Here is a 25,943-nt window from a genome sequence, read left to right as displayed (position 1 = left end):
GGTGTTTGCTGCCTATCCCTCTAGACCTTTCCTATCCATGTACTTGTCCAAGTGTCTTTTCAATGCTATTATGGTTACCTGCCTCAACCTCCTCTTTTGGCAGCTCGTTCTACACACCCAGCACTTCCTGTGTGAAAATGTTGCTCCTCAGGTTCTGATTAAATCTTTCCCCTCTCACCTTAAACTTACAGTATGACCTCTGGTTCTTGATTCCCCTCCCCTGGGTAAAAGACTCTGTGCATTCAACCCTCATGGTTTTATACACCTCTATATGATCATTCCTCAGCCTCCTGTGTTCTGAGGAACAGAGTCCTAGCCTGGCCAACCTCTCCCTCTCTTCCCTCAAGTCCTGGCAACATCTTTGTCATTCTTCTCTGCACCCATTCCAGCTTGTGACATTGCTTGGAATACACTATTTCTGTCTCTCATAAGAAGCATGCAAATGGTGTGACAATGGGGCTGACTCATGACAGCACAGAAAGGGGCCATTCAACCCATCGGGTCCATGCTAACAGCCAGGAGAGCGATCCCACCAGTCCCATTCCCCTCTCATTATTCCTCTCGCATTCTGTCATGTACCCCTCATAGGTTTTTTTGTCCCTTACTTCAGTAAGGGCTAATTTACAGTAGCTAATTAGATTAGATAGAATTTATTGCCACACAACCAGGGTCGGTGGAATTTGGGTTGTCAGCAGCGGTACAATAATAAAGAACACACAGCCACAACAAAAATGTAACACAAACATCCACCACAGCATTCATCACTGTGGTGGAAGGCACAAAACTTGGCCAGTCCTCCTCCATTTCCCCCCCGTGGACAGGACCAGAGTCCAGAGTCAGTCCAGGATCGGCTCTTCCTCACCGGAGACCGCGGCTTTAAGTTGGTGTAGGCCGCAGGCCGGCGGACGAGATTTAAAGTCTCCGCCACAGCCAGAAGCACCGTAGACTGCAGGGCCGGCGGTCGAAGTTCCCCTCCAGGGGTGATGTTAAGTTCACGCCGGGCCCGCGGGAGAAGTTGGCCGCGGGCCGGCAGTGGTGGCTTCTTCTTCCCCCCCCGGGTCCCCCACGAGGGATCCCGGGTTGTAGACGCCGCACCAGCTGGAGCTCTGCAGACTGCGGCTGCCGGCTGCCGCGGGCTTGCTAAACCGAGCGCTCCCCTCCGGCGAGCCCCAGCGAGGGCTCACCCGCTCCACGCCGAGAGTCCACGCTGCGCCCGCCGCTGAAGTCCCGGGCGCGTCTCCGTGGAAAGGCCGCGCCGATCCTTGATGTTAGGCCACGGGGGAGGCGACCTGGAAAAAGTTGCCTCTCCATGGAGGAGGCGACCGAAGCGGTTTCCCCCTTACCCCCCCACACCACCCCCCACACAAGACACACCGAGGAACATCAAAAACATACTTTAAAACAAACTAAAAAAAAATTTTTTAAAGAAAAAGTTAAAAAAAAATCAGCATATCTTTGTAGGTCGGTGAAAACCAGAACTCCTGGGGGAAACCCACGCAGTCAGAAGAAGAACATGCAAATTCCACACAGCCCCCAAGGTCAGGATCGAACCTTTCTCTCCAAAGCTATGAAGCAGAAGGGCTGGAGGACGGAACTGCAGACGCTGGCTTACACCAAAGACAGACACAAAAACTTGGAATAACCCAGCGGGTCAGGCAGCATCTCTGGAGAAAAGGAATAGGTGACATTTCGGGTCAAGACCCTTCTTCAGGCTGAGATTCAGGGTGAGGGAAACGAGAGATATGAAAAGGTACATAGAATGAAAGATATGCAAATAAACAGATCAGAGCCAGAGAGCAGGAGGAATCAGAGAGGGGGAGCAGTGAGAGAAGGTGGTGCAGAACTCTCATCAGAGTGAGGAGGAGGACTTCTTCAAAGTCGGCATAACTGCCCCACCACTGTCAGCCTTTTTTAAAGCAAGTTTTCTAACCAAGTCTACTCCGCCATTCAATCATGGCTGATCTATCTTTCCCACTCAACCCCATTCTCCTGCCTTCTCCCCATAACCCCTGACACCCGTACTAATCAAGAATCTGTCAATCTCTGCCTTAAAACTATCCATTGACTTGGCTACACAGCCTTCTGTGGCAATGGATTCCATTCCACATCCCTCCGACTAAAGAAATTCCTCCTCATCTACTTTCTAATGCTACATCCTTTTATTCTGAGGCTATGACCTCTGGTCACTAGACTTTCCCATTAGAGGGAACATTCGCTCCACTGACCACATCCACTCTATCCAGGCCTGTCACTTAATTTGTAAACAGCTTTCTCCTCAGATGGCCAAGACCTGTGCTGCTGCACACAGACATTGCTGAACCTGACCACCAATATAGACACAAGGAGCTGGAGTAACTCAGCGGGTCAGGCAGCACCTCCGGAGAAAAAGGATGGGTGACGGACCCATTTTTAGAGGGGAGGGCCGGAACAAAGCAGGGCCGGCAACAGATGGCCAAGGGAGGGTGGAGCCCACAATGGCCCATTGTGGGCTGGGGTGGAAGAGATAATGAAGGGATACAAGGATCCGAACAAAGACGACTAGGTTGGGGGATTGGGGGGATAAGTACAGGGGGGGAGGGGGGGGGATGGGGGGGTGGCGAGAGAGAGGGACTGCAGGTGCTACTTGACATTGGAGAATCAGAATTCTTACCGCTGGGGTGTAAGCTGCCCAAGTGAAATATGAGGTGCTGTTCCTCCAATTTGCTTGTGGTCTCATTCTGACAGTGGAGGAGGCCCCGGACAGAAAGGTCAATGTGGGAATGGGAGGGAGAGATAAAATGTTTGGAAACCAGATGAACACGTGGACCAGGGCGGACTGAGCATCAATATCTTTGTTAATCATCATCAATATTTTCCTTCATTCAGCAGTGGCTTCAAAGATGTTGCAATCGGTTCATACTTTGAGTTTGTGTTTAGTTTATTGTCACGTGTTCTGAGATACAGTGAAAAGCTTTTGTTGCGTGCCAACCAGTCAGCGGAGAGACAATACATGGCAGCAATCAGGACATCCACTGTGTACAGATAGAGATTTAAAAGAGTGGAGCGATTTTGATGATGTGTGTTTGCAGATCCACTTCAGTGAGCAGCACACACAGAGTCGCCAAGGTTGGGCCCCATCTTGGATCATTTCCTCTTTGGCCTTTGCAGGGTGACATTGTGGATCTTGGGTGTCAGAATGGCATTATACATAGAGAGCAGTTTGGTGCATCTTGTGTACAATACAATCAGTTTTATTCATCACATTGCACATAAAGTGCAAGTGAATGAATTTGCCAGCAGCGGTACAATGAAAAAGAACACACAAAAACACACTAAAAATTTAACACAAACATCCACCACAGCATTCATCACTGTGGTGGTAGGCACAAAAATTGGCCAGTCCTCCTCCATTTCCCCCAATGGTCGGGACCTCAACCCTCCGCAGCCGTCGCTGCTGGCGTCCAGATGTACAGACAAGGTTAAAAGTCCAGGTAAGTCCTGAAACGGTGCCTCCCCCACCGGAGACCGTAGCTTCAAGTTGGTGTAGGCCGCAGGCCGGCGGTCGGAGATTTAAAGTTCCCGCCGCAGCCAGAAGCACCGCAGACCGCAGGGCCGGCAGTCGAAGCTCCCCTCCAGGGATCCCCGGTGTGTCTTCTTCTATGCTTCCTTGAATGAGTCATCGATGACATGGAGGTCTGCATGTCATCTGCAGCTAGTCTGGAGTGTTGAGGAGACCTTGGTTCTGATTTGTGGCGATATGTCGAACATCTTCCCTGTAAATTAGTTCCACTCTAGTGGGCAGCTTATTGGAAAAAGGATTGAATACATGTCAGGATTGCTCGGTAGTTGAGGCAGTGACTATCACAACGTTTGAGAAGCAATTAGATGTACATGGATAGGTAGATTTAGAGGGATATGGCCAAACGCAGGCAAGTGGGACTAGTGTAAATGGGACATGTTGGTTAGTGTGGGCATGTTGGGCCAAATAGCATGTATCACTCTATGACCAGTCTGCATGTGACTTTCTCCATTACAAAGCTGATAGTTTGGATCATGACTTGCATACCCACGGTGAAGCAAACTCACAAATTTAGCCGTGTAATAAATATGTAAACAACGGACACCTGTGATATTCAGAACACATTAGCAATAGAATGTTATTTTCCATCAGTCGGGTGTTTCGATATACTAATTCAAGTGGAGTACTTGATAATGGTCAGTTCCCATTTCCAATCACAATGTCACAATAACTTTCCCAACTGGAGACAATGCCCACAACTCCATCATCTGCCATTTGTTGTCTCCAGATGTCATCTTCCAGCCTCCATCTTCCCAACAACCCTTCCTCACCTGCATCTATCTACCTGTCACTTCCCAATTCCCACCTTCTCCCCATCACCTCTTTAAGCGCTGATCTTCCCTCCACAGTCTCAGTCCTGATGCAGGGTGTCAACTAGAAATGCCAACCATCTCTTTGCCTCCGTGGATGCTGCCTGTCCAGCTGATATCTGCTCCAGATTCCAGCCTCTGCAGATTCCTGAGTCCACAATGTCCAGTCTGTTGGCTTCTCCTGGCCTTTCATATTTCCGTATGACATTGAAGGAGGGAATCTTGTCCACCAAATCTGCACTGGTTTATGGAGCAATCCCATTCCATCATTAATTTTCCTCTTACACATTGTCCAAGCACGCTCAATACTTCCACCACTCACCAGCGTCTCTACTCCCTGAGGAGACTGAGGAACGTCGGCATGCCACCAGTGACTCTTACAAACTTCTACAGATGCACCATAGAAAGCCTACTGGCACGTTGCGACACAGCTTGGTTTGGGAACAGTTCTGCCCAAGACTACTAGAGATTTCAGAGAGTTGTGGATGTAGCCCAGTCCATCACACAGATCAGACTTCACACCATTGACTCCATCTACACTTCACGCTGCCTCAGAAAAGCAGCCAACACAATCAAAGACATGCCCCACCCCGGTCATTCCTTCATCTCCTCCCTCCCATTGGGCAGAAGCTTGAAAGCGCGCACCACCAGACTCAGGAACAGCTTCTTCCCCTCTGTTAGAAACAGAAACGTAGAAAATAGGTGCAGGAGTAGGCCATTCGGCCCTTCGAGCCTGCACCGCCATTCAATATGATCATGGCTGATCATCCAAATCAATATCCCATACCTGCCTTCTCTCCATACCCCCTGATCCCTTTAGCCACAAGGGCCAATTCTAACTCCCTCTTAAATCTAGCCAATGAACTGGCCTCAACTACCTTCTGTGGCAGAGAATTCCACAGATTCACCACTCTCTGTGTAAAAAATGATTTTCTCATCTCAGGCTCAGGCTTCTGAACAGTCTTTCCATAAGCTAGGGTACTGTCCGATTCACCTCTACCCCATTGCGGACATTGGACACAGTCTAAGGAACTGCACTGCTGAGAACTATATTCTGCACCCTGTATCTTCCCCTTTGCTTATGTGGTCTTGCCCAGTGCTTACATGGATCTCAGAGAAGCAGCAATCACAGAGATGCAGGGAGAAGAGATTGGCTGAAACCCGTGGGAAAGGTGAGTCAGAGGGGGAAAACAGTTTAAAACTGAGGAATTTGATTTGTAAATTGGCAAATTAGGCAATTTATCAGTCAATATAAGCAAGGCTGCTCTAGGGGAGCGGCACTGAGGGAAGTGCTTTGTGAGGGAAGTGCGAGTCTTTGGCTCAAGAGTCTTCGATGAGGAGGTGGAGGAGAGGAGACTATGCAAAAAGCTGGAGAGGACGGGACACGGTGAACACATGAGGTGTAAGATAAGACAGTGTGAGGCTTGCAGGATGTGGGAGCCCTGGGACTCGGATGGAGCCTCTGGCTGCTACAACTGTGGCAAGTGCGTCCAGGTTCAGCTCCTGAAGAACCATGTTGGGGCACTGGAGAAGCAGCTGGATGACCTCAGGGCCATCTGGGAAAACGAGAATTTCCTGGACAGGACCTACAGTGAGGTTGTCACACCGAGGATAAGGGAAGAACAAAGGTGTGTGATGGAGAGAAAGGGTGGAAATCGTGGAGAGTAGGAGACCCAGGTGGCTGTGCCTAGTAGAGTGCTGACATGGATAGAAAATTGGTTGGCAGACAGGAAACAAAGAGTAGGGATTAACGGATCACTTTCTGAATGGCAGGCAGTGACTGGTGGGGTACCACAAGGCTTGGTGCTGGGACCAGTTATTTACAATATACATCAATGATTTAGATTTGCAGATGACACAAACCTGGGTGGCAGTGTGAACTGTGAGGAGGATGCTATGAGAATGCAGGGTGACTTGGACAGGTTGGGTGAGTGGGCAGATCCATGGCAGATGCAATTTAATGTGGATAAATGTGAGGTTACCCACTTTGGTAGCAAAAACAGGAAGCAAGATTACTATCTAAATGGTGTCAAGTTGGGAAAAGGGGAAGTACAACGGGATCTGGGGGGGTCCTTGTTCATCAGTGATTCATCATGAAGGTACATCAGGCAGAGAAAAAAGCGAAATGCATGTTGGCGTTTATAACAAGAGGAGTTGAGTATAGGAGCAAAGAGGTCCTTCTGCAGTTGTACAGAGCCCTAGTGAGACCACACCTGGAGTATTGTGTGCAGTTTTGGTCTCCTAATTTGAGGAAGGACATTCTTGCTATTCAGGGAGTGCAGCGTAGGTTTACAAGGTTAATTCCTGAGATGGCGGGACTGTCGTATGCTGAGAGAATGGAGCGGCTGGGCTTGTATACTCTGGAATTTAGAAGATGAGAGGGGATCTCATTGAAGCATATAAGATTATTAAGGGTTTGGACATGCGAGAGGCAGGAAACATGTTCCTGATGTTGGGGGAGTCCAGATCCAGGGGCCACACAGTTTAAGAATAAGGAGTAAGCCATTAGAACGGAGACGAGGAAACACTTTTTCTCACAGAGAGTTGTGAGTCTGTGGAATTCTCTGTCTCGGGTGGAGGCCGGTTCTCTGGATACTTTCAAGGGTGAGCTAGATAGGGCTCTTAAAGGTAGCGGAGTCAGGGATATGGGGAGAAGGCAGGAAGGGAGTACTGATTGTAGATGATCAGCCATGAGCACATTAAATGGCAGTGCTGGCACGAAGGGCAGAATGGCCTACTCCTGCGTCTATTGTCTTTGCTCTACCTATTGTAGAGCAAAGTTCAATTGTATTTATGTGTAGTATTATCTGATATCTTTAGGATACAATGCAAAACAAAGCTTTTCACTGTACCTCGGTAAACCAAAACCAATGTTGGTGATGGGGTGTGGGATGTAATTTACAGAGACCAATCAACCAAAGAATCTGTGTAGGAAGGAACTGCAGATGCTGTTTACACCAAAGATAGACACAAAAAGCTGGAGTAACTCAGTGGGTCAGGTGGCATCTCTGGAGAAAAGGAATAGGTGACGTTTTGGATCGGGACCCTACTGTAAAGAATCTGGATATTTTGGGGATGTGGGAGGAAACCGAGCACCCAGAGGAAACCCATGCAGCCACAGGGAGAACGTGCAAACTCCACACGGACAGCACCAAAAGTTAGGTTTGAACCTGTGTTACTGGCGATGTGAGACAGCTCTTGCTGCAACACTGTGCCACTCATTCAGGAGCCTCTCTCTGTCTGCCTGGAGTAAAATATGGAACAACGATAATTACAACGACACAATATCTTGTACCTATAGTAGGGTGATGACTTGCTCCTTACACTCCTGGTCCACACACGCTGGGGCTCTTGGTGGAGTTTGTTACCTGCTAGTCCACCAGTGCCTACAAAAGATGGGATAAGCACTGAGGTGGAATAATTTACAGGCTCAGGAGGAAGCGTGACGGAGAGGGGCTGGGAGGGCTATGTCCGAAGCAGCCAGAGACTGAGGGGGTCAACTGTACTGTCAGGGTTGTACGATCATGAGATTCCTGTAGAATCAGCAAATGGGTTTCTCTTCAAATATATCAGGATCTACTGCGTAGATACGCTGTTGAGCTGCCAGTGTTCAATTGTGATCATGTATTGTCTTTCCGCTGACTGGTTAGCACGCAACAAAAGCTTTTCACTGTACCTCGATACACACGACAATAAACTAAACCGAAGTTTGTCAGTGCCCTTTATGTGGAGACTATTGGCATACCTTGTGTACGCACGACGAAGAATGTCACTGTGACATCACGTCACTATAAAGTATCATTCATTCTGTGCTGCGATTGCCTCTGGGAATAGAAAGATGGGAGCACGTGTATGTTTGTGGGGAACCGGAACGCTGTGGGAATCTGAATGTGTGTCATACGTATGCACTTGTTGTTTCTGCGTTTGGCATGTTTGTACACCTGATGTACCTGTATGTGTTGTGCACGTACACCTCATGTTTTTGCAAATGTCGTGCACTTGCAGCCGGTATTCTCACATGTATTATGTGTGTATCTACCATTCTGACGTGTATGTGTGCGCACCTAATGTTCTCAAATGTCACCTCATAAGCGCATATGTCATAGGAGCAGAATTAGGCCATTTGGCCCATCAGGTCTATTCCGCCATTCAATCATGGCTGATCTATCTTTCCCTCTCAACCCCATTGTCCTGCCTTCTCCCCATAACCTTTGACATCCTACTAATCAAGAACCTGTCAATCTCTGCTTTAAAATTACTCAATGAATTGGCTTCCACAGCCATCTATAGCAGATTCACCACCCTCTAGCTGAAGAAATTCCTCCTAAACTCCTTTCTAAAGATCCATCTTTTTATTCTGAGGCTGTGCCCTCTGGTCCTAGACTCTCCTGCTAGTGGAAACATCCTCTCCACGTCTACTCTATTCAGGCCTTTCATTATTTGGTAAGTTTCAATGAGGGGCCCGCTCATCCTTCTAAACTCCTGCAAGAACAGGCCATGAGCCATCAAACGCTCATCATATGTTAACCTCATCATCCCTGGGATCATTCTCCTCTGGACCCTCTCCAACACCAGCACATCCCTCCTCAGATATGGGGCCCAAAACTGCTCACAATACACCAAATGTGGTCTGACCTGTGTCTTATACAGCTTCAACATTACATTTGTTTCTCTATACTAGTCCTCTTAAAATAAATGCTAACATTGCATTTGTCTTCCTTACTACCAATTGACCTTCTGGGAGTCCCCGATTTGCATCTCCGATTTCTGAATCCTCTCCCCAATTAGAAAATAGTCTACGCCTTTATTCCTACTACAAAAATGCATGACTCACACTTTGCTACACTATATTCCATCTGCCACTTCTTTGGCCACCCCCCCAACCTGTCCAAATCCTTCTGCAGACAGAGTCCCTGCTTTCTCTATACTATCTGCCCCTCCACCTATCCTCGTATCATCTGCAAACTTAGCCATAAAGTCATCAATTCCATCATCCAAATCGTTAATATACAATGTGAACAGTAACGAACCCAACACCAACCCATAGGGGAACACCACTGGTCACTGGAAACCAGACAGAATAAAACCCTCTTCATCCCCATTCTTTGCTAACTGCCATCCAGCTGTTTAAGAAGGAACTGCAGATGCTGGAAAATCGAAGGTAGACAAAAATGCTGGAGAAACTCAGCGGGTGAGGCAGCATCTATGGAGCCTCACCTGCTGAGTTTATCCAGCATTTTTGTCTACCTGCTATCCATACTAGTATATTCAAGAAGGAAGTGCAGATGCTGGAGAATCGAAGGTAGACAAAATTGCTGGAGAAACTCAGCGGGTGCGGCAGCATCTATGGAGCGAAGGAAATAGGCAACGTTTCGGGACGAAACCCTTCTTCAGATGGATGCCTATTTCCTTCGCTCCATAGATGCTGCCGCACCCGCTGAGTTTCTCCAGCAATTTTGTCTACCATCCATACTAGTATCTTCCCTATAATACCGTGGGCTCTCATCCTCCTCTGCAGCTTCATGTGCGGCACCTTATCAAAGGCCACCAGAAAGTCCAAGTAAACAACACCCACTGACTCTCCTTTGTCTGTCCTACTATTTACTCCTTCAAAGAATTCCAGCAATTTGTCAGCAAAATCTCCCCTTATCGTGAACTTCTAAGCACTCAGAAACCTCATCCTTAACATCCTTAAAATCTTACCAAGCACTGGAGTCAGAGTAAGCGGCTTTTCGATTCCCCTCTGTTGCCTCTCTCCTTTCTAGAACAGCAGAGTAACATTTGCAATTTTCCAGCCCTCTGGGACAACTCCTGACTCTAGTGAATCTTGAAAGATCACCACTAATGCCTCCACAATCTCTAACGCCACCTCTTTCAGAACTCTGGCACGCAGCCCATCCGGTCCAGGTGACATCCACCTTCAGTCCTTTCAGATTCCCAAACACCATTTTCTTGTTCATAACCACTCCACTAACTGCCAACCCCCGACTCTATGAATTTATTGCACATTGCTGGTGTCATCCACTATGAAGAATGATGCAAAAAAACATATTCAATTCATCTGCCATTTCTTTATTCCCCATTACTCCTTCTCCAATGTCATTTTTCAGTGGTCCAATGTCCACTCTTTCTTTTACTCTTTAGATATAGCCCTTCTCTTTTGCTTTTATGCTGTCTTTGACTTCCTTTTTCAGCCATGGTCACCTCATTCTGAATTCTGAATTCCACAGCGAATTGTGGACGCAGCCCAGACCATCACACAAACCAACCTCCCTTCTATTGACTCCATTTATACCTCACGCTGCCACAGCAAGGCCAGCAGCATAATCAAGGACTAGTCGCACCCTGGCCACTCCCTCTTCTCCCCTCCCCCATTAGGCAAAATGTACAGAAGTGTGAAAACGCACACCTCCAGATTCAGGGACAGTTTCTTCCCAGCTGTTATCATGCAACTGACCCATCCTACCACAACCAGAGAGTAGTGCTGAACTACTATCTACCTCATTGATGTCCCTCAGACTATCCTTGACCGGACCTTGCTGGCTTTACCTTGCACTAAATGTTAATCTCTTATCATATATCTATACACTATAAACGGATTGATTATAATCATGTATTGTCTTTCTGCTGACTGGTTAGCATGCAACAAAAGCTTTTCACTGTACCTCGGTACATGTGACAATAAACTAAACTGAACTAAACTAAGGGTCTCAACCCAAAACGTCACCTATCCACATTCTCCAGAGATGCTGCCTGACCCGCTGAGTCACTCCAGCACTTTGTGTCCTTTTGTGTATTAACCAGCATCTGCAGTTCTTTATTTATACATTGGTATGCATATCTGATATTCTCATATTATCATGCATGTCTGGTCTTTGTCATGGCTATGACATGTGTGAGTACCTCGTGTTCATAGGTTATAGGAGCAGAATTAGGCCATTCGGCCCATCAAGTTACCTCGCCATTCAATCATAGCTGATCTAATATTTCCCTCTCAACCCCATTCTCCTACCTTCTCCTCATAACCCCTGACACCCATACTAATCAGTAATCTATCTATCCCTGCCTTAAATAGATCAATTGACTTGGCCTCCACAGCCATTTGTGGTAAAGAGTTCCACAGATTCACCACCCTCTGACTAAAATGTTTTCCTGCATGTATGTGCACCTAATGTTTGCATGTGTGTCATGAACCTGCTGTCCTCATATGTCATGCGTGTGCACCCGATCTTCTCACATGAGTAATGCATGTGTACCTGATGTTCTCATGTGTCAGGTGGTTGTACCTGGTAATCCTCACATGCACCTTACCTATGTTTCACCTGAGCTCCCCCTGCTGCCTGAAGGATCTATAGGTCAGGTGATTGCAAAGTTTCACAAACAAGCAAGTCAACCAGGGGGGCGCAGCGGTAGAGTTGCTGCCTTGCATCTCCGGCAACCCGGGTTCGATCCTGACCACGGGTGCTGCCTGTACAGCGTTTGTACCTTCTCTTCGTGGGTTTTCTCCGGTTTCTCCCCACACTACCAACACGTACAGGTTTGTAGGTTAAATGGTTTCGGTAAAATTGTACGTGGTGTGTAGGATAGTGTTAGTGTTCGCCGGTGTTTCTCTAAAATAAACTAAACCACCTCACTTCAGAGTGTGTGAATGGCCCCTGGCAGATTTTCCTGCCCCCCGCGGCAACATGAGACATGGCATAAAAACAGTCAGCATCTGTGGAGAGCATCCATCCCCACTCCCTTCATCTCAGTGAACCACCTTCACATCTGAACCGCTAACCTTGTTCCTCTCCACAGATTATATGTGGAAATCCAGCGTTTTTTATTGTGTCAAATCTGCGGCTTCTGGAGTGTTTTTATTTTTGGTTTAACCTTTTGCATGAAACTCTCTTCTCCGCGAGTTTCCTGCCAAAACTGCAGTAAGAGCGTTGACTCATAGTGAGATCATCTTTTACAAGTCTTATTTGTCAAATCGTTATAGTCGTTAGACTATGTGTAAGTTTGGGTTGGGTCCAAATCTGCGACACGTTCCAACCGTGCAAAGAAGCGCGGTGTCGGTGTTGGAGCAAATGACACCTCGTCTCCACTTGCAAACTCTGATCACAAAACAGGCAAACTAATGAGCAAACTTTAAATAAGTTTTTTTTAACTTTGTAGATGCCCCTGGAACTGCAATTATTTTGCACGGATAAAACTGCTGCCTTAAACAAATATGGCTTGTGAAGGGTTCTGCGTCCCCGGCGTGCGCTTGGGTCTGGATCATGCAGTGTATATGTCTCCCGTGGCGCTGTGACATTTCGCCGTGTAGTTAGTTGCCCGCACATACACACGCCGCTAACTTCCTTGATGATGTGTTAATTACATAAGCACACGCAAATAAATCGCGGGAAAGGGAAAAAATGGCGACTCGTGGGGGCAAGGAGCTGTGAGGAGCAAGTGGGCGGACTGACACTCCCTGCATTGCCCTGCCCTGCCCCTGCCCCGTCGGGGACCGAGCCGTTCCCGGGCTGTGGCCGCACAGACAGCGCTGGCAGCGGCGGAGCGACAGCGGCTCAGACACACACACACACGCTCACTCACTCACTCACACACAGAGGGAGATACAGGAACTGGAGCAGGTTAGTGCAGTGACACAGCGGAGGGCGGCTGTGGGAGTGTGCCAGCCCCCAAAGATGTGCTCTTAATGTCGATTATAAAATTAACCATGCTCTGAAATATTCTGTATTGAATGCAAACGGGCGGGATTTCCCCTAACCCGAGTCACACCATGCATTAAGTTGCAAATTGTTCTTTTGTTTTCTTACAGCAAACTAATGCAATTTGCTTCAGAATTTCTTAATGCCACTTTGCTATTTATGAAGTTGCAGATTATTCTGAGTTTATGCAATGCCATTTGAATTTTAAACAGTATAATTGTCCAGGATTAAGAACATGGATATTGCCGGCATATGATCAGCTGTGATCCGGTGCCCGGTGTTTCTTTCTGTTCTGGGACCTGCCTGCTACCTGTTCATATTATTATTATTATTATTATTATTATTTAAATAACCTGTAATGATGTTCATTAGTAAATTGAATAATCTAAGGGAAAAAAAGTTTAAAATTATAAAGTTATTTATTTCTCTTTAGTCGTGTCTAATGTAAAGCCCGCTCAGGGCTGGCGTGTGTTAAAGTTGATGGAAGTTGCCTGATATTCTGTGCAAGAGTTCAGTTCTGTACATAGTTATTTCTGACGGTGACTCACTCAGTTCGGGGGTGAGATAGAGCACGGGTCTGGTTTATTATTTCATCCGGTGTCATCCCTCGTTTTGGTACAAAGTTCATGTTATGAATGAACTGGGTCGGTTTTTTTTTTGTAGTAATGTTGCAGAGAGTGTAACCAACTTCAGTTACTGAGCCCACACCGGGGTTTGTGGAGCTGCCTGGCTGATTGACGGAGGATCGGGCCACTCACACACTTCACACCCTCCCGGCGTGAGCGAGAGTCTCCTCTCTCCCGCCGAGACGCAGGGAGCGCAGGCTGGGTGGCTGGGTGCCCGCTGTGAGGCAGCAACTCTGCCCGCCTGGACCACTGCAGCTCCCGGTCACTACAACTGCTCCCATCCCTGACCACGATGGCGCAGCGGTAGAGTTGCTGCCTCACAGCGCCAGAGACCCGGGTTCCATCCTGACCTCGGATGCTGTCTGTCGGGAGTTTGTACTTTCTCCCCGTGTCATAGAAACATAGAAAATAGGTGGAAACATAGAAATTAGGTGCAGGAATAGGCCATTCGGCCCTTCGAGCCTGCACCGCCATTCAATATGATCATAGCTGATCATCCAACTCAGTATCCCGTACCTGCCTTCTCTCCATACCCTCTGATCCCCTTAGCCACAAGGGCCACATCTAACTCCCTCTTAAATATAGCCAATGAACTGGCCTCGACTACCCTCTGTGGCAGAGAGTTACAGAGATTCACCACTCTCTGTGTGAAAAAAGTTCTTCTCATCTCGGTTTTAAAGGATTTCCCCCTTATCCTTAAGCTGTGACCCCTTGTCCTGGACTTCCCCAACATCGGGAGCAATCTTCCTGCATCTAGCCTGTCCAACCCCTTAAGGAGGACAGGCTAGATGCAGGAAGATGGAGGAGGAGGACATTTGGCCCTTTGAGTCAGCACCGCCATCCATTGTGATCATGGCTGATCGTCCCCTATCAATAACCCGTGCCTGCCTTCTCCCCATATCCCTTGATTTCACCAGCCCCTAGAGCTCTATCTAACTCTCTCTTAAATCCATCCAGTGACTTGGCCTCCACTGCCCTCTGTGGCAGGGAATTCCATAAATTCACAACTCTGGGCGAAAAAGTTTTTTCTCACCTCAGTCGGAGTGGGTTTTCCCCGGGTGCTCGGGTTTCCTTCCACACTCCAAAGACGCACAGGTTTGTATGTTAATTGGCCTCTGTAAAATGTCCCTAGTGTGTGTGTAGGATAGTGGGTGGGGTGGGTGGGGGGGGGGGAAATCACTGGTCAGTGCGGACTCGGTGGGCCAAAGGGTCTGTTTCTGTGTTGTATCTCTCTATAGTCTAAAATAAAGTAATTGCCAGAGCGAGGCCATGAGGAATCTCATATTTTTTGGGTATCCTACAACACAATTGCATGGACTGCAGGTGCTGGAATCTTCAGCAAAACACAAAGTGCTGGAGGATACTCAGCAGGTCAGACGACATCTGTGGAGAGAATGAACAGACAATGTTTTGGGTTAGGTCAGTGAAGAAGGGTCTTGACCCGAAACGTCGCCTATTTCCTTCGCTCCATTGATGCTGCCTCACCCGCTGAGTTTCTCCAGCATTTTTGTCTACATTAAATTCCCCAATATCAGTTGTGTTCTTTGCATCCACCCAGCTTCTTTCTTCCCTCCCCTCCCCTCCCCTCTCCATGCACACCCTTCTTTACACTCTCCACTCATCCAGTTCCTGTCTCTTCCTCCATTCGCTCACCAACCCCCTCCCCACTCAGATCTACCATTTCTCTCTCGCCTCCCTCTGGTTTTACATTTTTCTTCCTCATCATTTGCACCCTTTTGACTTCTCCACTGATTACCTTCAGTTGCTATCTCCGCCATTCGCGAACCCATCTAACTAATTTGCCAATTCACCCCTTGTCTCCTGGATCCACCTATCACTTGTAGAAACCAAAAACTGCAGATGCTGGTTTATACCAAAGATAGACACAAATTGCTGGAGTAACTCAGCGAGTCAGGCAGGATCTTGGACTCCAAGATCCCTCTGCATGTCTCTGGTATTCAAGCATTGTCATTAACTGTGCTCTTTCCCCTTGCATTCAACTCCCACAGAGCAACACCTCCCACTTGCTGAGGTTAAACTCCATCTGCCTTTTCTCTGCCCATTTCTGCAGCTGGTCTATATCCCGCTGTATCTTCTGACAACCTTGCTCACTGTCTGCAACTCCTCCAATGTTGGTGTTGTCAGCAAACTTACTCACCAACCCATCTACATCTACGTCCAAGTCATTAATAAATATCACAAGCAGCTGAGATCCCGGCACCGATACCTGCGGGATCCCACTGGTCACAGACCTCCAGCCTGAATATCTACCTTCCACCGCAACCAGTGTCTTCTATCAGTAATCCAGTTCTGAATCCATATGAGTAATTATCGTGTAGGAATCCTGCAGATTCTGGTTTAACCCGAAGATAGACACAAAAAGCTGGAGTAACTCAGCGGGTCGGACAGCATCTCTGGAAAAAGGAATAGGTGACGTTACGGATCAAAACGCTTCTTCAGGCTGAGAGTCAGGGGAAAGGGAAACAGACATAGACGGTGATGTAGAGAGAGATATAGAGCAAATGTATAAAAGATATGCAAAAAAGTAACAATGATAAAGGAAACAGGCCATTGTTAGCTGTTTGCCAGGTGAGAGCAAGTACAATGAGACTCAACAAGACGACTTAGAAGATGGTCTGAAGAAGGGTCTCAACCCGAAACTTCACCCATTAGTTATCTCCAGAGAGGCTGCCTGTCCTGCTGAGTTTCTCCAGCATTTTGTGTCTAAGACGACTTTGATGCTGGTGCAACTTGGGTGGGGGAGGGATGGAGAGAGAGGGAATGCAAGAGTTAGAGAAATCAATATTCATATCATGGGGGCTGTAAGCTGCGGACTGAGCGAAGGTGTTCAGTGAAACGATCGCCCTGTCTACATTTGGTCTCGCCGATGTACAGAGTCCACACCTTGAACAACGGATACAGTAGATGATGTTGGAGGAGGTGCAAGTGAAACTCTGCCTAACCTGAAAGGGCTGTCGGGGTCCTTGGACAGAGTCGAGGGAGGAGGTATAGCGAGAGGTGTTGCAGGGGAAGCAAGGGCAGAGCTGTGGGGTACCGAGGAGATGCGTGTGAGGGCCTCATCTGCGATGGAAGAGGGGAACCCCTGTTCCCTAAAGAATTAGGACATCTAGGATGACCTGGTATGGAACACCTGATCTTGGGCGCAGATGTGGTGTAGATGGAGGAATTAGGAGAAGGGGATAGAGTCTTTGCAAGATGCAGGGTGGGAAGAAGTGTAGTCGAGATAGTTGTGGTAGTCAATAGGTTCATGATAGACGTCAGTCAATAGTCTATCTCCTGTGATGGAGACGGTGAGATTAAGAAAGGGGAGGGAGGTGTCGGAGATGGTCCAAATGAAGTCCATGAGTTCTGCATGGGTAGGAAAGAACTGCAGATGCTGGTTTAAATCGAAGGTAGACACAATATGCTGGAGTAACTCAGCGGGTCAGGCAGCATCTCTGGAGAGAAAGAATGGGTGGTGTCTGTAGAAGGGCCTCAACCCGAAACGTCACCCATTCCTTCTCTCCAGAGATGCTGCCTGACCCGCTGAGTTCTGCATGGGTGCAGGAGGTAGTACCAATGCAGTTTTCAATAGTGTGGGGATAGGGCCTGGAACTGGGATTGTTCGACATACCCTACAAAGAGGCAGGCATAGCTGGGCTACATCATCAATCTCCTTTGTCACCTCCTTAAAAAAACTCAAATCAAGTTAGTAAGACACGACCTGCCACATACAAAGCCGCGCTGACTATCCCTAATTAGCCCATTCACTTCCAAATGGGAGTAAATCCAATCACAACAAATTCTCTCCAATAGTTCTCCTACCACTGATGTGAGGTTCACCAGCCTATAGTTCACAGGATTCTCTCCACTTCCCTTCTTAAACAACATTGGCCACTCTACAGTCCTCTGGGACCTCGCCTCTGGCTAGAGAAGAAACAAAGATCCTCGTCAAGTCCCCCACAATCTCCTCTCTTGTCTTCCTCAATAACCTGGGATAGATCCCATCAGGCCCCAGGGACATCCACTTTAATATTCTTCAAGAGCCTCAGCACCACCTCTTTCAACCTCAAACTGTCCCAGCATGTTTGTATTCCCCACACTGATCTCACTGTCCTCCAAGTCCTTCTCCTTGGTGAATACAGATCCAAAGTATATGTTTAATACCTTGCCTACATCCTCTAAATCCAAACATAGGTTCCCTCCTTTATCTCTGAGCGCTCCTGCCTTCTCCCTGTTTATGAAAGAACTGAAGACACTGGAAAAATCGAAGGTAGACAAAAATGCTGGAGAAACTCAGCGGGTGAGGCAGCATCTATGGAGCGAAGGAATAGGTGACGTTTCAGGTGCTGCCTCACCCGCTGAGTTTCTCCAGCAGTTATGTCTACCTACCTTCTCCCTGGTCACCCTGGTATTTTTAACGTACGTATAAAAAGCCTTGGGATTTTCCTGAATCCGACTTGCCAATGCCATTTTGTGGCCCCTTTTGTCCCTTCACACCAGTCACTTGGTGAGGCTTGTTTGTAATATAAGGTCCCGTGTGGTCCCTCCTTCAGTTGGATTATCCACATAATGTTAAAGTCCTTTCTGAGAAAGTCCCCGTCAATATTGGTGACAATAGACAATAGACAACAGGTGCAGTAGTAGGCCATTTGGCCCTTCGAGCCAGCACCATCATTCAATGTGATCATGGCTGATCATCCCCAATCAGTACCCCGTTCCTGCCTTCTCCCCATAGCCCCTGACTCCGCTATTTTTAAGAGCCCTATCTAGCTCTCTCTTGAAAGCATCCAGAGAACCTGCCTCCACTGCCCTCTGAGGCAGAGAATTCCACAGACTCACCACGTTCTGTGAGAAAAAGTGTTTCCTCGTCTCCATTCTAAATGGCTTACTCCTTATTCTTAAACTGTGGCCCCTGGTTCTGGACTCCCCCAACATCGGGAACATGTTTACTTCCTCTAGCGTGTCCAAGCCCTTAACAATCTTATATGTTTCAATGAGATACCCTCTCATCCTTCTAAACTCCAGAGTGTACAAGCCCAGCTGCTCCATTCTCTCAGCATATGACAGTCCCACCATCCCGGGAATTAACCTTGTAAACCTACGCTGCACTCCCTCAATAGCAAGAATGTCCTTCTTCAAATTAGGGGACCAAAACTGCACACAATACTCCAGGTGTGGTCTCACTAGGGCTCTGTACAACTGCAGAAGGACCTCTTTGCTCCTATATTCGAATCCTCTTTTTATAAAGGCCAACAAGCCATTCGCTTTCTTCACTGCCTGCTGTACCTGCATGCTTACTTTCATAAACTGATGTACAAGGACCACCAGATCCCGTTGTACTTCCCCTTTTCCCAACTTTCGCCATTTAGATAGTAAACTGCCTTCCTGTTTCTGCTACCAAAGTGGATAACCTCACATTTATCCGCATTAAACTTCATCTGCCATGCATCTGCCCACTCCACCAACCTGTCCAAGTCACCCTGCATTCTCATAGCATCCTCCTCACAGTTCACACTGCCACCCAGCTTTGAGTCATCTGCAAATTTGCTAATGTTACTTTGAATCCCTTCATCCAAATCATTGATGTAAATTGTAAATAGCTGCGGTCCCAGCACCGAGCCTTGCGGTACCCCACTAGTCACTGCCTGCCATTCTGAAAGGGACCCGTTAATCCCTGCTCTTTGTTTCCTGTCTGCCAACCACTTCTCTATCCATGTCAGCACTCAACCCCCAATACCATGTGCCCTAATTTTGCCCACTAATCTCCTATGTGGGACCTTATCAAATGCTACTGAAAGTCCAGGTACACTGCATCCACTGGCTCTCCCTTGTCCATTTTCCTAGTTACATCTTCAAACAATTCCAGAAGATTAGTCAAGCATGATTTCCCCTTCGTAAATCCATGCTGACTCGGACCGATCCTGTTACTGCTATCCAAATGTGCGGCTATCTCATCTTTTATGCGGCTATCTCATCTTTTAAAGTCACCCACTACAACAACTCTGGTTCTTGCATCCTTCTGTAAACTCTCTACATATCTGATCCTCTATCTCCCACTGACTAGTTTAGTTTAGTTTATTGTCACGCGTACTGAGGTGCAGTGAAAAGCTCTTGTTTTTGTCACGTGCTAACCAGTCAGCAAAAAGACAATACATGATTACAATTGATCCATTTACATGTATAGATACATGATAAGGGAATGACGTTTAGTGTAAGGTAAAGTCAGTAAAATCTGATCAAACATTGTCCGAGGGTCACCAATGAGGTAGATAATAGTTCGGGGCTGTTCTCCAACTGTGGTAGGATGATTCAGTTGCCTGATAACAGCTGGGAAGAAACTGTCCCTGAATCTGGAGGTGTGCTTTTTCACATTTCTATACCTTTTGCCCGATGGGGGAGGGGAGTGGCCAGGGTGCGACTTGTCCTTGATTATGCTGCAGGCCTTGCCGAGGAAGCGTGATATATAAATGGAGTCAATGGAAAGGTTGGTTTGTGTGATGGTCTGGGCTGTGTCCACAATTTGCGGTCTTGGATGGAGCTGTTCCCAAACCAAGCTGTGATGCATCCTGATCGAATGCTTTCTCTGGCGCATCTGTAGAAGTTGGTGAGAGTTGTTGGGGTCAATCTGAACTTCTTAAGTCGTTGCTTCAATAGTAGTTGGTCCAGGAGAAGTTGTTGGTGATATTGACTCCTAGGAATTTGAAGTTTTTAACCATTTCTACTTCGGCACCGTCAATGCAAACCGTCAATACCGCTTCGCTTCCTGAAGTCGATCACTATCTCCTTTGTGTTGCTGACATTGAGAGAAAGGTTGTTGTCTCGACACCAGGACATGAGGTCCTCAATCCTCTTCCTGCACTCCATCTCGTCATTATTTGATATCCGTATGGCGGTGCCGTCCGCGAATTTGTACATTGATTGAGATTTGTACATGGCTACACAGTCGTGGGTGTACAAGGAGTAAAGAAGGGGGCTGAGAACATATCCTTGTGGAGCACCAGTGTTGAGGATTATTGTAGAGGATTATTTGTCCTCTATCTTCACTGATTGGGGTCTGTTGGTTAGGATATTGGCTATTGCTATTGGACATTGGCTATTGGGTGTCCTATAATATAATCCCATTAGAGTAATTGCTCCTTATTTGTGAGTTCCAACCATAATGGCACAAGGGCCTGTCCCATTTGGGTGTCATTTGCACGTCATGTATACAACATCAATTATGCGTATGGCGTGCATTACGTACGCATGGCGCGTGGTGGCGTAGGCAGTGACACACGGTAGAGCGCGGCACCCCAGGATTTTGGGATTCACAAAATCTTCGCGCGCCACCAAGTGGGACAGGCCCTTCAGTAGACGTACCCTGCAGTATGTCTTCTCTGAGTACTGCCAAGACATTCTCTCTGATCAGGAAAGCAACTCCTCCACCTCTGTTACGCCCTCTCTATCTCGTCTGAAACATCGAACCCCAGGCACGTTGATTTGCCTGTCGTGTCCTTCCCGCAACCAAGTTTCCTTAATGGCCACAATGTCACAATTCCAAGCACTGATCCAGGCTCCAAGTTCCTCAGCTTTATCCACAATACTCCTTGCATTGAAGTAAACACACTTCATTATCCCCATATTCATGAACCTCTCCCTGCCTCTCCTTCCATTGAGACTTACCTACTCATAGCCTCCACTTTCTCATCAGCCCTTCCATTTACTGCTCTGGTTCCCACCCCACCGCCATTCTAGTTTAACCCCTCCTGAGTAGCACCAGCAACCCTCCCTGTGAGGATGTTTGTGCCCCCCCCCCCCAGTTCAAGTGCTGCACCTCCCTCGTACCTATCATCTCTGTCCCGATAGAGACCCCAATGGTCCAAAAATCGGAATCCCTGATCCCAATGGGTGATTGAATGTGATGGAGTGTTGACGTCGACAGTGTGGGCTTTCAAACAACAAGGGAGGACTTTTCCAATGATTTAATGATACTCCATTGTCACACGTACCTAGATGCAGTGAAATTCTTTGTTTTTCATACAATATGCAAAATTCTCTCAGAGCCGCTACATAACTGGCACTGGCAAAGTTATAAAAGTACTTTTGTGTTCACTGGAATTTAGAAGGATGAGTGGGGTTATTATAGAAACGTATAAATTTATAAAAGGTCCGGACAAGCTAAATGCAGGAAAAATGGTCCCAATGATGGGGGAATCCAGAACCAGGGGCCAAAGTCTAAGAATAAAGGGGAGGCCATTTAAAATTGAGATGAGAAAAAACTTTTTCACCCAGAGAGTTGTGAATTTGTGGAATTCTCTGCCACAGAGGGCAGTGGAGGCCAGTTCACTGGATGAATTTAAAAGCGAGCTAGATAGAGCTCTAGGAGCTAGCGGAATCAAGGGATATGGGGAGAAGGCAGACATGGATTGCTGATTGTGGATGATCAGCCATGATCACAATGGATGGCGGTGCTGGCTCGAAGGGCCAAATGGCCTCCTCCTGCATCTATTTTTGATGTAACTCATTACAGTCCCGGTCTTTGCTCTCGGTGCCTCCACCACCCCTACAGGATCCCTCTATTGTTCTAAGTGCCCCCCCCCCTGCCGCCGGGTCCATCTTTGTTCTTGGCAGCCCGACCGATAACCTAGGATCTGAAATATAGTAGAGTCTATATAGAATATAGAAAGTATATAGAATATAAATCTAATCTCAGTACTGCACTGGTGGTCATCCAGAGTCTTGTGATCTTGTCTCGAGTGCAGTTTGAACCCCAGGACCTTTTGACATTGAGGCAACAGGCCTGAGCAAGCTCTGCTGACACAGTGTTTAAGGCTGAACTGCACATGTGAGGTAGAGTAGAATAAATGAAACTGTATTGCGTTAAACCTTAGCCTTAAACTTTGAATTATCAGCAGAAAAGTCATCTGAGGAACTGATCTGGGTAACATCTCCAAAGCTGAAACATTCTTATTCAAGTATAAAAAGTAGCGGCATCATACCTAACTCGATACACTTATTAACCTTAATATGTAACTATATATTTTTGGGAAATAATTAATTTAATGATTCTTATGTAATTTTACAGATCTAAATGAGTCCCTATAAGGCTAAGGTGATCAAGATAATATCGAATCACCTTAATAAATAGTTCTGATAGTTCTTAATACTTTTCATAAAGTCTTTATTTAGAACCAAAAAGACTCCACTGAGAATTGGAGAGATGCCCTGTCAATATGTGATGCATAAAGAACTTGCTATTGAACAGTACCATTTTTGCACTTTGGCCTTTGTGACTGATATTAAAAGATATTTAAACGCTGTTCAAAATGACCACTAAAGTTTGGACGGGAATTTTATGAGTGAGTATAAAATGTCCGCTCATTACCCAACCTTGAGGGTATGAGCAAAGGTCTCGCTCAAGTTGACTGGGGCAGGTTATTTGAGGGGAAAGTAACATCGGCCAAGTTGGATGTTTTTAAAAATGTGCTGACGAAGGCGCAGGATATGTACGTCCCCGTTAGAGTGAAGGGCAAAGCAGGCAAACGTCAGGAAGCTTGGCTGACGAGGGAAATTGAGACATTGGTCAAAAGTAAGAAGGATGCATGGGACAACTCGGATCAAGTGCATCCCTGGAGGACGTTCGGGAACTAAGGAGTAAATTTTAAAAGATCAGAAGGGCAAAAGGGGCCAGAAGCTCTGGAGGGTAACATTAAGGGCAATCCTAAAATATTTTATAAATAAGGGTAAATAGAGAGAGAGAGTGGGACCTCTCAGGAATCAAAGCGGTCACCTTTGTGTGGAGCCATAGGAGATGGGCAAGGTCTACAATGAGTATTTCTCCTCTGCATTTACTGAGGAGAAAGACAGTTGGACGGAGCAACTTGGGGCAGTTAATGGAAGTGGCTTGAGAGCAGTCAGTGTTACCGTCGAAAAAGTACTGAAGGTACTGTCGAGTATGAAGATAAACAAATCTCCAGGGCCTGATCAGATATATCCGAGGACATTGCGAGAAACTAGAGAGAATATTGCGGGAGCCCTGGTTGAAATTTATGAGTCGTCCTTAAATACGGGAGAGGTGCCGGAAGACTGGAGGGTGGCAAATGTTGTGCCTCTTTTCAAGAAGGGCTGCAGGGAAAATGTTGGGACCTATAGGCCGGTGAGCTTAACATCTGTAGTTAGAAAGTTACTAGAGAGTATTCTGAGGAATAGATTATTCAGACATTTGGATGGGCAAGGGTTGATTAGGGAGTCAGCATGGTTTTGTACGTGGGAGGACGTGTCTCACAAATCTGATTGATTTTTTTGAAGACGTGACCAAAAAGGTCAATGAGGGCAGAGCTGTAGATGTTGTGTACATGGATTTCAGGAAGGCATTCGACAAGGTTCCGCATAGTAGGCTGCTCTGGAAGGTTAGATCGCATGGGATCCAAGGAGAGATAACTGAATGGATAGCAAATTGGCTCCATGGAAGGAAGCAGAGGGTGATGGTGGAAGGTTGCTTCTCGGACTGGAGGCCTGTGACTAGTGGTGTGCCTCAGGGTTCGGTGCTGGGCCCGTTACTGTTTGTCATCTACATCAATGATTTGGATGAGAACATACAGGGCAAGATTAGCAAGTTTCCTGATGATACAAAAGTGGGAGGTTTTGCAGATAGTGAAGATGGTTGTGAACGATTGCAGCAGGATCTGGATCGATTGGCCAGGTGGGCATAGGAATCGTTGATGGAATTCAATACAGAGAAGTGTGAGGAGTTGCATTTTGTGACGTCTAACAAGGGAAGGACCTACGCAGTGAATGGTAGACCTCTGGGGAGTGTTGTAGAGCAGAGGGATCTAGGAGTACAAGTGTAACGCTCCTTGAAGTTCAAGTCGCAGGTGGATGTGGTCAAAAAGGCTTTTGGCGCGTTAGCCTTCATCAGTATTGAGAATAAAAGTTGGGAGGTCATGTTGCAGTTGTATAAGATGTTGGTGAGACCGCATTGAGAATATTGTGTTCAGTTCTGGGCACCATGTTATTGTCAAGCTTGAAAGGCTTCAGAGAAGATTTACAAGGATGTTGTCAAGACTCAATACTGAAGGTACTGTCACCTACGCAGTGAATGGTAGACCTCTGGGGAGTGTTGTAGAGCAGAGGGATCTAGGAGTACAAGTGTAACGCTCCTTGAAGTTCAAGTCGCAGGTGGATGTGGTCAAAAAGGCTTTTGGCGCGTTAGCCTTCATCAGTATTGAGAATAAAAGTTGGGAGGTCATGTTGCAGTTGTATAAGATGTTGGTGAGACCGCATTGAGAATATTGTGTTCAGTTCTGGGCACCATGTTATTGTCAAGCTTGAAAGGCTTCAGAGAAGATTTACAAGGATGTTGTCAGGACTAGAGGGTGTGAGCTATGGGGAGAGGTTGAGTAGGCTGGGTCTCTAGTTTACTTTAGAGATACAGCGTGGAAACAGGCCCTTCGGCCCACCGTGTCCATCCCGACCAGCGATCACCCCGTGCACTAGCACTATCCTACACACTAGGGACAATTTACAATGTTACCAAAGCCAGTTAACCTACAAACCTGTACGTCTTTGGAGTGTGGGATGAAACCAGAGCACCCAGGAGAAAACCCACGCAGTCACAGGGAGAACATACAACCTCCGTACAGACAGCACCATGGTCAGGTTCAAGCCCGGGTCTTTGGAGTTGTAAGGTAGCATGGTACCGCTGGTAGCATGCTACCATACAACTCCGAAGACCCGGGCCTGAACCTGTGCCACTGTGCTGCCCTGATACTCAAAAAAATATTTTTAGCATTAAACTCCAGGTTGCCCCGAGGCAATTAGGTTTGCATCAGCAATTGACTGACTAAAAGGTACAGCATTTAAACAGGCCCTTCGGCCCACTGAATCCACAGTGACCATTAATTACCAATTCACACTAGTTCTATGTTATCCCAATTTCACATACACTAGACGCTAGGGGCAATTTACAGAGGCTAATTAACATACAAACCTGTAAATCTTTGGAGTGTGGGAGGAAACCGGAGCACCCGGAGAAAATGCATGCAGGTCTCAGAGAGAACGTACAACCTCTGTACAGACAGCACCCATAGTCAAGATCGAACCCAGGTCATGTGCAAACTCCACACAGATAGCAGCTGAGGTCAGGATTGAACTCGGGTTTCTGTCAATGTGAGGCTGCAGGACTACTGACGGTGTTAAAGCTATTGGAAACTTTGCTAAAATATCCAGCAACAAAACACCCTAAAATGTAGAATATAATAAAAACTGGTAC

At 47.0% G+C, this 25,943-nt stretch overlaps 1 protein-coding gene across 1 annotated transcript in view; it reads left to right on the top strand.

Annotated features, from left to right (window-relative positions):
• The first annotated feature begins 12,780 nt into the window (after positions 1 to 12,780).
• Positions 12,781 to 25,943, top strand: part of phf19 (PHD finger protein 19) — a 56,290-nt gene continuing 43,127 nt past the window's right edge. The window contains exon 1 of the mRNA XM_033048743.1: positions 12,781 to 12,986. The gene's annotated coding sequence lies outside the window, so the exon portion shown is untranslated. The remainder of the gene's footprint in view (positions 12,987 to 25,943) is intronic.

Source organism: Amblyraja radiata, chromosome 32 (assembly GCF_010909765.2).
Source record: "Amblyraja radiata isolate CabotCenter1 chromosome 32, sAmbRad1.1.pri, whole genome shotgun sequence".
NCBI lineage: Eukaryota > Metazoa > Chordata > Chondrichthyes > Rajiformes > Rajidae > Amblyraja > Amblyraja radiata.
This window is presented reverse-complemented; position numbering and strand designations above follow the sequence as displayed.